This window comes from Molossus molossus, unplaced genomic scaffold, assembly GCF_014108415.1.
Source record: "Molossus molossus isolate mMolMol1 unplaced genomic scaffold, mMolMol1.p scaffold_m16_p_22, whole genome shotgun sequence".
Classification (NCBI taxonomy): Eukaryota; Metazoa; Chordata; class Mammalia; order Chiroptera; family Molossidae; genus Molossus; species Molossus molossus.
Window position 1 is genome coordinate 33730395 of NW_023425358.1, and position 13097 is coordinate 33743491.

Sequence of the window (13097 nt, forward strand, 5' to 3'; positions counted from 1 at the left end):
GGAAACCAAAAGTGTGCTTTCCAGAGACAAGGGGGAGCCTACTTTGCAGGGGTGGGGAACCTCTTTTCTTCCAAGGGCCATTTGGATATTTACAACATCATCTGAGGGCCATACAAAATTATCAACTTAAAAATGAGCCTGCTGTGCTTGGTCAGGCCAATTTGGTGAGGCGTGTGATGTTAGCCAGTATTGACTTTGCAGGCCCTATAGGCCCTCAGGCTGGATGTTCCCCACACCTGCAAGTTCCCGCTTTTCTCCTGATTGGTCCATTTTATGCACATGGAAAATACAAATTTGCACAGTCCGATTGGTCGAAATAGCACTGTCCTGATTGGTCAGTGCATTCCGATTGAACAGAGCAAGTCTCAGCCCATTGGTCAAAGATGATGCCAGGAGTTCCCTTATGAGCTGACAGGAACACAGTGCAGGAGGCCGGTAGCTCAGTCTGTGGCTTTTCCTTGAAATGCAGGATGCGTGGGAGGCCTCTGTCAGCAGCGGCTGGTCGACTCAAATTATGAATTTGTGCCCAGTTAATCACAAGGAGTCTTTCCTTCTCAAGGTCCACAAGTGTTTTGGGACAAGTGTAACCATCGTCTATTTACAGATGAGGAAACTGAGGCTTGGAGAAACAGAGACTTTTACAATAAGTGGGGGAGCCAATATTTGAACCCATGGCTGTTTGTCTCGAAAGCTCCATGCTTTACCACCACCCTGAGTGAAACCACAGCTCCAAACCTGAGCAGTTCTTCTGGAAGCTGATATCTACCATCTCTCTGATATTTAAAGGGCCACCGTCGTCTTCAGCTCCATACATAGCCAAGTGACTCACACATTTCAAGTGTCAACAACTGAAAGATGATTAAGTTCACTTAGGTTCCGGACTTGTTAAAAATAGGCTTTCCTCAGAAGAATTTACTCTCTCTGCCTTTATGGGCACAGATCTCAGCACCCCCCACGCAGAGAAGTGCAAGGCTTTTTAAAATTAGAACATGCCAGAATCCATTCTGCTAGAGGGATCTTTAGCTCCACCAGTGGGGCTTGGCGCAGAGTGATGCCAGCTTGCCAAAATGATGAGCCAGCGGTGAGAAATGTTGGCAACGGCAGAGTCTACAGAATGGAGGAGGAAATTAGAAGCAAGCTGCAGAGGGGCTGGGCAGACATTTGGCCACAGACCAGGAAGTTGATTGTCCACGGGACTCTGTGACTACAAGAATCAGAAACTCACTCAAAATAATTAAAAATGATTTTCCGCTACAGCAGCTGTTCCTCCTTCCTCCTTCCTCCTCTCTAGAAGATCCCAATTTATTCAGATAACCATCCCTCTCCCATTCAGCCTACGTGACCAGGAGAAGTTTCACACCTCTCCCTATGATTGAGAAGCAATAGATCTCCATTACTCTTGGTCAATCACAGCCATCCCTTGCCAGTGATTGGGCTTAGGACCTAAGTTTAAGCCAATCTGTGCACAGCATTCTCCTAGAGACTGCCACTGGTCCAGGAATAGGCACGTAACTGACAGTGGCCTAATCAAGTAGAAAAGAAGGACTTACAGTAGGTACAAGCTTGGAGGGGAGATGTTTCTTCTAGCTCAATGAATGGGACTAAGGAAGTATGATGCCTGTTATTGCTAGCAGCCCTCTTGTAACCATGAGGAAAGTCACTGTGAGATCAAAGCCTACACACTATGGAGGGAAGAGTCTAGAGAGAATTGCAAAGCAATGTGGCTAGAACTCTGAACATACTATGCCTGAAATTCACCTTGCCTCTGTACTTATTAAAGGAATAAATAAATGTTCTTATTGTTTAAGACAGTCTGGATTATGATTTCTATTACTTGCAGAACTCAGAGTTGTCCCCAAGATTCCTGACTCCCAAACCTGGCTGCATGGGGACCGTGGTATTAAAAATAACAACAACAACCTGGCTGGTGGTGTGGCTCAGAGGTTGAGCATCAAACCATGCACCAAGAGGTCATTGGTTTGATTCCTAGTCAGGGCGCATGCCCAGGTTGTGGGCCCAATCCCCTTCCTCTCTCTCTAAAATCAATAAAGAAAAAATATACACATTTATATTTTTTATCCTCACCTGAGGACATTTTTGCATTTTGTCTTCAGATAGAGCGGAGGGAGAGAGAGAGAGAAACATCAACGTGAGAGAGACACACCAACTGGTTGACACTCCCACAACCTCAACCGGGGCCAAGGACGAACCGCAACTGAGGCACGTGCCCTCAGCAGGAACCGAACCCAGGTCTCTCTGGTCCGCGGGCTGACACTCCAACCGCTGAGCCAAACTGGCCAGGGCAAGAAAAAATACTGAAAACAACAACAACAATAATAACAGATGCCCAGACATCAAGCTAGGAGATTCAGATTCAGGAAGTCTCAGAGGGTCTTGACAATATGTATGTCTAACAACAATAATACATGCAGTCATTTATACAGCACTGCCTTTATGCCAGGCACAGTTCTAAGTGCTTTACATATGTGAACTCATTTAATCCTCACAACAACTTATAAAGTCTGTATTATTCGTTCCTCATTTTACAGATGGGAAAACTGAGGCACATCCCTGTAACAAGTGAGAAATCTGATGCCATGGAACATGGCAGGACTTGCAAATTGGCCCACAGTGGGAACATTTATTCATATTTTTATTTATTTTTTTCTTTATTGATTTTTAGAGAGAGAGGAAGGGAGAGGGAGAGATAAAAACATTGATGAGAGAGAACATCAATTGGCTGCCTCCTGCATGCCCCCCACTGGGGATTGAGCCCACAACCTGGGCATGTGCCCTGACTGGGAATCGAACTAACGATCTCTTTGTGCATGGGTCAGCGTTCAACCACTGAGCCACACCAGCCGGGCCACAGTGGGAACATTTAAAAATCAGAAGCATGCATGCAACAGAAAACGAGTACAGTGGTTAAGAGCAGGATGCTGCAGCCACACTGATCAGGTCTGAATCTAGGGTGCTCACTAGTGCTGGTTTCTCGGGCAGAGGAGCCCTTCCTGGGATGTGAGGTGTCCAGTGCTAAAACTGGGACAGTTGGTCACCCTGTATTCCAATTCTACCACTCGCTAGTGTGTAACTTTAGAGCAAGTTATGTGATTGCTCTGTGCCTTCGTTTCCCCATCTATAAAATGGGAGTAATAACAGTATGTATCTAAAAGGTTGTGTCAATATTTAAGGTGTTTCTAAACTGCCTGAGTGTGCCATTAATATGATTATTAAAACTTGAATTTCCAGATTTACTTCCCTTGAAAGATTGGAAGATTTGGCAACAAACGACCTACATTCTTATTTACCTATTTATTTAGCAAATTTTCATATATAGTGCTTTTTACTACATTCAGGCACTGTTCCAGGCATTTGTGAACATTCATTCATTCAGAACGTCTCCATGAGGTGGGTCCTATTATCGTCCAATTTTACAGATGAGGAAACTGAGGCTTGGGAGGGGAAGTGATTTGCCCAATGTCACACACTGAGTAAGAGGCAGAGTCAGGACCCAAATCCAGCCCAGCTGGCTCTATCGGGTGACAACCAGCTAGCACCAGGTCTTAACTGTCTCCTTAAGAAGGGCATAAACTCCCAATTCACCCCAGCCTCCCTACCCTGAGTTCCTATTTCCCTTCCTCCCAGGACCCTTTGACCTCCCTGTTTTCTACCCCCACATCCCAGGGGGTCTCAACCACAATGGCAGTTCTCCTAAATTATCCCAGTGAGGTCACTAAGTCCTACTTTCATTTCTTGGGTCGTAGGCTTTCTTGAAAATCATCCTCTCCTCCAAGAGCTTTAGATTAATCCCTTTATCCAGTGGCTCAGGATCAGGCAGTTGGGTCACCTGCTTCAGCCTGGCCAGACTGGATTACCTGCTGTGACCCCAAAACTCACTCATGCACATCTGCTCCTGAGAAGTCTGCTGATTAATAACAGCATGGAGTTTGGAAATTACACGTTTTTCACCTTCTGGGAATATTTCTGGCTTGAACATGGCAGCCACCCTCATCCCCATCGCCCCACCCCCACCCCGCCCCAGCTACCCTGCCCTGAATTTGCACCATTTGAAAGTGCCACCGTATTCCACATGATTTAATGTCCCAGAAAAGAAAAGCTGATCAAGTCAATGGTCATCAAAGAATTGGAGAGTGGCCAGAATGTTCTGAAATCATCCTGCTCAGGGTCGCGTGATAAACGTCTTCCAGTTTCCTTGCCTTCTCGTAGTGACAGCATCCCAGTTTCCCTCGTCTACTCTCCGTCCGAGGTTTAGGGGCTGCCCGCGGGCTGTCTGGATGCAGGGAGCCTGGCCAATGGGAGCTGCATCCCTCTGTCTCCAGCCCAGCTTCTGTGTCAAGGCTCTTGCCAGGTTCACTAACCGACACACCTGGAGATGGGTGCACCAGCCGCCCTCTCACCCCCAGACCTCTTCCTCAGCCCCTTCGCCTCTTTGTCCTGGGCCCAAGGACGCGTCTGCTTTTCTTTCATTGCAAATGCTGTTGTCACCCTCTCTCTTTCGGGGTTGCTTCTCACACTTCGCTTCAGAGTGGGGTCCAATCCCCCAGCCAGCTTCTTCCCCACTGTTCTGAACGACTCACTGTGTACCAGGCCCCGTGTTCCGGACGGTGCAGGCGCGGGTTCCACATATCCCTGCAGGGAAATCCATGTGAGGAAGTTACACAGCTTAAGCCATCTCCCAAAGTGTAGTCACGGATAAGCCTTTTTTCCAGATTTGGCAAAAGGGTGGTGGGCAGGAGGGTATGCTGGTTACAGCCTTGGGCTGTGGAGTCAGATAGACCTGAGCTCAAATTCCACTTCTTCTGTGTGGCTTAGGCAACTGACTTAGTCTCCCTGAGCCTCCGCTTCCTTGTCCAGGTTGCCCCATCCCCAGCTCCAGGAGACACTATTCACACTGGGGCACCAGGGGGTGCCATTTACACAGGCTACCGAGTGAACACACCCCGGAGTCCTGCGAGGTGGGTCGTTGTCAGGCTTCACTTAGCAGTCACTCCAGTGCCCTTCCCCCATTTTACAGAAGAAAACACTGAGGTTCAGAGAGGCTGAATGATATGTCCCAGGTCACATATCCAGTAAGTGACTTCGTCAGGATTCGAACGGAGTCTCTTTTCACCCAGAACCTGTGCTGCTGTCTCCCCAGAGACCTCCAGTTTGGGTTGTTTGTTTTATTTTTAATATGTTTGTACTGATTTCTTAGAGCAGAAGGGAAAGAGATAGAAACATTGATGTGAGAGAGATACATTGATCGACTGCCTCCTGCACGCCCCCAACTGGGGATTTAGCCTGCAACCTGGCCATGTGCCCTGAACGGGAATCGAACCGGGACCTCTCAGTCCATGGGACGATGCTCCATCCACTGAACCACACTGGCCGGGTAGAGACCTCCAGTTTGGAGAGCTGCTACACCATAAGTCTTCACAGCCATCATCCACTCCTTGCCCTCAGGGCACATCTCCATAGTTTTCCCTGAAGTGCAAATGGTTATTTCCTCCCCCCACCCCACCCCCGTTCTTATCTCCGCAGAGCTCTATGCAGACCCCCCCCCCCCCCCCACACACACACACACACACACTTGGCTCTTACCAGACTGGCTGCCTCACAGGCCTTTCCAACATCTGGTCTCTCCATCTCAAGACCTGGCAAAGGTGTAGTCCTTCTCTGATCCTGTGGCAGACATTACTAATCAATCCTGGCACTCTTTCCCCACAGATCTGGCACTCCAACGGGCAGCTGTTATGAAATGATTCAGACTATCTGTCAAGAAAGAAAACCACATGTGCTATTCCTTCCCGAGACTGTAACCTCCTTGAGAGCAGCAGTAGGGTCATAATCAGCTCTGCCTACTCCCTGCCCAAAAATAGTCCTAAGTTTTCATATATTAAGGACTCAGGAAATTTGTGGATGGACAAATTTGGCTTTGGCTTTCCTTCGTACGAGCATGTTTGGATAAGTCCCTTCATATTTTTTATGTGAAACAGAAATGGAAGCTCAGAAACATAAACAGACTTGCCCGAGGTCACAAAACTGTAAGAAAGGGGGCAAGCTGACGTCAAACAGAGACAACAGGATTGCCTTCACTATATGCTAGCGGAGCTGCGGATCCATGTAAAACTGTGAGCACACTGCGTGGCACATCATGCCAGGCTTCTGTTCCCTGGCCCCAGCCTTGCATAAAATTGTCCTCTGGAGCTTGCTGGCCAGAGTTTTTCCTTGATACGAGAACACCAGAGGTCCCAGAAATCCCAGGGTACTGGCTCACAGACGTGTGAGAATGCACCCTCTGACACACTGGAGCAGAGTAACCCTGTGCTGGATTCAGGTGCTATGAGATCATACTCTTGAGACCTCAGTTTGCTCAACTAAGAAGCAGAGGTTGGAATGCAGATTCCAAAAGGACCCTCTGACATTCACATGTGCCTTTTCCTGCTCCCTCCCTGCAGCCCAAAGCAAGCTGGTGGGTGGCATGTTACATAAGGAGCTTCCAGCCTGTTGTGCAACTCTAGACGGCTGCACAGCTGCAGGGGAGGCAGGGCTTGGGTTGGCTGGGCCTGGCTCTGAAGCAGATGACAGCTTCCCAGGGGACTTGCCTGGCCAGGGAGGGTATCACCACTGATGGGCTCTCCTGGCATGGATTTCAGTTCTTCTTTCCTTTCTTCCTATTTTCTTTCTTTCTAATCTATTCATAACCTACTGATTGAAAGATGGGTTCAAATCCCAGCTCCACCAGTTACCAGCTGTGCGACCTTGGGCAGGCTGCTTAAACTCTGTGCCTCAGTTTCCTCTGATAATAACAGTAACAACCATCACATTATAGGCTCATAGTCCCTGGCCTCACAAAACCTACAGCCTAGGAGTGGAGATCAGAATTAAATAAATTACATAATCGATTGATTAATTAATTATCAGTGGACTAAACACTATAAAAGATCAAGAGTATATATTTTTTTTTAATCCTCACCCGAGGATATTTTTGCATTTATCTTCAGACAGAGTGGAAGGAGAAAGTGGGGAAGAGAGAGAGAGAGAAACATCGACGTGAGAGAGACACATCAAGTGGTTGCACCTGCACAATCCCAACTGAGGCCGGGGACAAACTGCAACCAGGTATGTGCCCCTAGTGGGAACCAAACCTGGGACTCTCTGGTCCACAGGCCGACGCTCTAACCACTGAGCCGAACCGGCCAGGGCTCACGAGTATATCTTAAGGGGGTTTCTGATCTCTTCTTGCCAAAAGGGCAGGGGAGTCAGGGAATGTTTCCCAGGGGAAGTGGGAGTTTGCAATTGTGTCATTATTGGCTTGTCTCTTTCACTAGCTTGTAAGTAAGCTGAACGAGGACTGGTAGCATCTATATTTTATTTACTAATGTTTACCTGGCATTGGGAGGCACTCAATAACTATGTTTGGATCAATGGATGAATGTTCCACTGGAGACCAGATGGATGAATAGGTGTAAACCAAGTAAAGAAAGTAGATGGAAAGGTTTCCTGGGTAGTGGGAACAAGTGCAAAGGCCCTGTGGTTGGAACAAGGTTGGAGTGTTTGAGAAAATGAAGCAAGCAGAGTGACAGGAAGAGTGGGGCGGGGCAGTCCACACAGGGCCTTGGGAGCCACATGGTAAATTTTCTTCACCAAGTGTCTAGCAATGGGGGCCAAGCTGGGGTGCCAGAGAAGCCTGGGATCATATCCCTGCTTCCCCACTTTCCACAGCATGACTAGTCAATTAACCTCTATAAGCCTCGGTTCCTTGTTTGCAAAGGAAAAATAATATAACTTATTGCATGGATTTGGAGGAGGATTATGGAATATAAAGCACTAAGCACAGTGCCTTGCACACAGACAATGCCCAGGAAACATAGCTATGGTTATAATAATAATAATGTCAATAGGATTGACCCAGGTCTCCACGTTCTCTTTTGCTGTCCCCTGAAGCTGAGGTTTCCCCTTAAGGCGGGTCCCCATCTCCAAACCTTCCCCCAGGGGCATAGCTGTTCTGCTCTCCCTACTCATTCTAGACTCTGGCTTCCTGAGGCCCTCCTGGGACTGTTCTCCTTGAGGTTCCCCAGTCAAGATTTGGAAGAGACGGTTCCCTTGGAATAAAGCAGAATCTGCATCCACGTTGCTAAGCAACCAGCCCCCATCCAGTTGCCAACGGCAGCCTGGGATGAGCCTCAGCATTCTGGGGAGGGCCTCCTGGGGCACCACCAGGATTACAGGCTGTAACCAGGGCTGTGGCAGGAGAGAGCCAGGGCACTAAGAGTCAGTATACAATAGTAGAAAGCCCATGGGGACAAGGACAAGTACAAGTGCATTCAGACCCCAGCTCTACAAGTTAGCAGCTGTGTCACATCGATCGAGTCTGTGAATCTCACTGAGCTCAGCTTACTCATCTCCACAATAGGATGCAGGCCTAACAACAGATCCTTCTGGGGATTACATGTGAAAATGCCCAGCACACGGTAGGTGCTCAGAGAATCTTGAAATGGGGACATATATCCAGGGATGAATCTACTAACCTTGCCACCCATCACTAGTGGTAAATTTCAAACTCTTAGCTTGCCCTGCATGCTCCCCTAACCTGATTCCCCAGTTTCCTTCTGTCAAACTAATTACCTACTAGTCCAGGGTTTCTCAACCTCAGCACTACTGACTTCTTTCCAAACTGCTTTATTGGCATATAATTTCCATACTGTACAATTCAATGCTTTTTAGTTTATTAACAAGCTTCCTGCTAAAAACTGGATTTCTTTTACTTTAGAAGAGGGAACTTTAGAATGGACGTTGGGGGATACACAACTGCCTTTGCCACAGCTCTCCAGGCCTCAATGTCCTCTTCTGTGAATTGGGGCTAACACCAGCTCTGCCTCACAAAGTCTTGTGAGAATTAATTAAGCTGATGAATACGCAAAGCTTGGTAAATTAGCAATAAATGCTAGAAATTATTATAACGATTAGTAAAACATTCTGGTAGCAAATAAGTGGGAAGAAAGAAATGTCTGTTTTGTGTGCCAAGTAGGGCATGCCCATGTTCAGGCAGGTTCACTGGCTGAGTAAACGACAGGGAGCTGCCCAGAAGGAACATCAGGATCCGCTTTAACACCCAGAAAGCAGTCAGAAGTAATTCAGTGTCTCCCTCGGCTTCTGGGAAGTGAGCCAAAATGCTCAGGAATTATTTGTGCTCCTAAGAGGCCAAAGGTGGCCCTTGAATCAACTTGCACAATTAATTTGCTTTTCCAACCTGTCTTCAGGAGCCTGGATGAAGTGAGCCGGGCCTCCTTTGAAACAGGGCAGGGTCTGATGATGGTAAATAGGGGTGGGGTGAGTGGGCACTGCCAACTGGGGAGACCCCAGGCAGGACTGGAATCCTGGGCCTTTTCAGAAGTTCAATGCTTTGGCTCTGACCTGGACAGGAAATCCCCTTTCAGAAGCAGGGGAAATTTTTCTTGGAGTAGGGCAGTTTTTATTCTTTTCTGATTTCAAAATTAGCAAATTGTCTTGGATTTCCACCTGTTAGCAAGTATCCAACAGGACCCAAAAGTACCCTGGAATTCCACTGGGGCGGGGTTCTATGATTTAGTAGGCACCAGGGGCATTGTTAAAAATGCAGGTGGCAGCCCTGGCCGGTTTGGCTCAGCGGTTGGAGCGTCGGCCTGCGGTCCAGAGAGACACGGGTTTGGTTCCCGCTAAGGGCACGTACCTCGGTTGCAGTTTGTCCCCGGCCCTGGCTGGGTTGTGCGGGTGGCAGCCACTCGATGTGTCCCTTTCACATCGATGTTTTTTTCTCTCTCTCCCCCTCCCACTCTAGCTGAACAAAAAATGGAAAAATGTCCTCGGGTGAGGATAAAAAAAAAAAAAACAACGCAGGGGGCAGAGGCCAGCCCCAAGGATTCTGAATCTGAAGGTGACAGTGGAAACAGGAATTTTTTTTCAATACTGTCGGAAGAAGAACACTTCTATGGGATTCATTGTGTGCTGGACTTAGTGCAAGTCCAGGTAGTCAGTGACAGTTTATTACCGGAGGTCTGACCTAGTTATGGAAAGCTCCCTGGAAGAAGGGACATTGAGCTGGTGAAGAATGGGTGTTATCAAGGCAAACAGCAGGAAGGGTATTCCCAGCATCTAGAAGCGGGGCAGCCTTGCCGGCTGGGTCCCATCACGGGAGGGGGCACGACTGGAGCCAAGGCTGGAGGCGGCAGGGACTAGACAAAGCAGGTATGACGGGCAGCAGTAAGAATTTTAGTCCTCATCCTAGCCAGTGAGAGGCGACTGGGTGATGTCATCATATCTGAAAAGACCCCGTTGGCTGCAGTGTGAAGGATGGATTGGAGTGGGGACGAGGTTACTGACAGGAGATCCCTGAGACACGGTGGCAGTGTCAGCAACAAATTCCCAGGGATATTTTTTTTTATCTTCACCCAAGAATATTTTTCCATTTATCTTCAAATAGAGGGGGAGTGGGGGGGAGAAAAGGAGAGAGAGAAAATCATTGACATGAAAGAGACACATCGACTGGTTGCCTCCCACACGACCCGGACCAGGACCGGGGACGAACTGCAACCGAGGTACGTGCCCTTGGCCAGAACTGAACCTACGACTCACTGGTCCACGGGCCGATGCTCTACTACTGAGCCAAACTGGCCAGGGCATTCCCAGGGATTTTTACAGGCTATCCCAGGTATCTCGGCATATCCCAGGGCGTCCCAGTAAGAGGCACTTCCTCAAGCCTAAAGTACTCAAACAGCACAACTCTCACCTCCCTCCCGGTCACTCCCTGACCTCTTTCCAGGCTTTGCCTTGTTTGAATTTCATTACCATTATTTTTCTCAGCTATTATATATTCATTTGTTCGTTGTTTACATCTCTGCTATCACCCCCACCTCCCACCCCCAGCACGTGAGCTCCTAGTTTCCTTGCTACAGTTTGGTCCCTGCACCCTGCACAGTGACTAACACACAGAAGGTGCGAAATAAAGGCACTGAGTATGTATGAGTGAACGCGAACTTGAGGTGTCAGTACAGCTTGTGGCAGTGAGCTGGACTCAGGCTGGCCCTGCAGGAGATGCTGGTATTAAACAAGAGCTTTCAGCTCAATCCTGAAATATAAGGACTCAGAATCGCCAAGACCAGACAAGGTTAACCTCCTTCTGAGGGTCTGGAGGCCAGACAGCTGGGGAAAGGTTTCCACTTGGCAGATGCGGACACAGGAGTAAAATGACTCAGCAGAGACTAGCTCAGACCCCAGCAGCAGGGGAAGGAGTGAGTTCACCATTCTCTCAGTCCCACACACCCATGGGTCTGCAATGGATAACGAGTTGATGACGACAGTGAACATGAATGTAACACACACTATTTACCAGATGCTGTTCACAGCATTTTAGCACATTAACACATTTCATCCTTACGACAATCCTATGAGGGAGGTAATATGGTTATCCCCATTTTACAGAAGGGAAAGTCGAAGCACAGAGAGGTTAGGCAACTTGCCAAGGTGACAAGGCCAGTGGCTAAGCAGGGACTGGAGCTGGTGATTCTGGGCACTTCTGCCACTCAGGTAGACAAAAGAGCTGTCAATGACTTCTGGTCCCAAGGCCAGGGGTGGGCTGACCCTTGCCTGTCCTCCTATTTCTTGAATTTCCATTCAGACCACAAATTTGCCTTCATGCATTGTTTTCCGGTGAGAGGCATGCCTTCATGGGCAGGCAGACTTAGATTCAAATTCCAGCTCTGCCACTTCCTAAGTGAAGAGGGATAAGTGACATCACCTTTCTGAGCCTCAGTGGCCACATCTGCAAAGTGGAGCTGATGATGTTTCTCCCTAGGAAACGGTTATGAAGACTGGGTAAGAGAATCTGCCCAAGTGCCCAGTTGCCTGCTTGTCGTTGGTGGAGGAAATGGTACTCTGCTTCCTTCCCCCAAGACTTTGTCTCTCTGTCCCCTTCTGCTTCCCCCAGGCTACCTCCCACCTTAAACCAGCAACCTGCTCGCTGACCTTGCCAGTACCCTCCAGCCTTCCAGAGGATCAAAGTCAGAGAAATTAAAGGCCCAGCAGGATCCCTTCAGACTCCACCAGCTTAGCAACCCAGGCAATTAAAGAAATCTTTCAGATTTGCATTCCAAGCAAATCGGATCTCTAAAAAAAAAAGTCCCTAACTCTAAACCCCATGAGGAGCTAAATCTGGTGCCCCACAAAGCTATTTTTTAAAACGTCCTTTGGGCATTGGCATTATTGAGAGGTACAAGTTTTGAGTATTTGTATCTTAGAGCTGCCCAAGCCTCTCAAAGGGCTCAAGGTCAGAGGAAATGTAAAAATATAGGTTCCCAGACAAATGTCCTGGAGGGACATTACCCCGAACAACTGGCCTACATGCTTCAAAATGTCAAGGTCATGAAGGACCAAAAAAATAAATAAAATAAAAAAGCCCAAGGAACTGTTTCAGATTGAAAGGGACAAAAAAGAAATGACCACGAAAGGCTGCGTATTCTGGATTATTTTTTAAAGGAACAATTAGGTAAATGTGCTATATACTGTGGCTTAGAAAATAGTATTGCACCATACTAAGTATCCTGAATTTGATAATTATGCTATAGTTATGTAAGAGAATTTCCTTGTTCTTAGGAGATAACCACAGGTAAAGAGGCATCCTATTTGCAACTTCTCAATGATTCAGAAAAAAACAACGTGCATATTTATATATGCAAAGAGAGAAATGATAGACAAATGTGGCAAAAATCAGGACAACGGGTTGACATGAATCATTTGCACTAGTCCTGCAATGTTTCAGCAAAAATGGAATTATTTCAAAGTGAAAAGTTTTTTGTTTTTTTTAATGTACACTCCTAAGTCCCATTCCCCAGGAAAGCCCAACTCATGGGCTCTTCGGCAGGGCCCAGGAATCTGAATTTCCAGCAAGCTCCCCAGGGGATCCCAACACACAGGAAGCCTAACTGTAATTCCCACTCTGCAGAAAGCTGGGGTCTTCCTTCCCAATCAGAGGGCAGAGGCACAGCCCCTGTGGTTTTCGCCCTCCTTTCCCTGCTGTTCCAGGCAACAGTGAAGGAGCCACTAATGGAGACTTTTGCAAG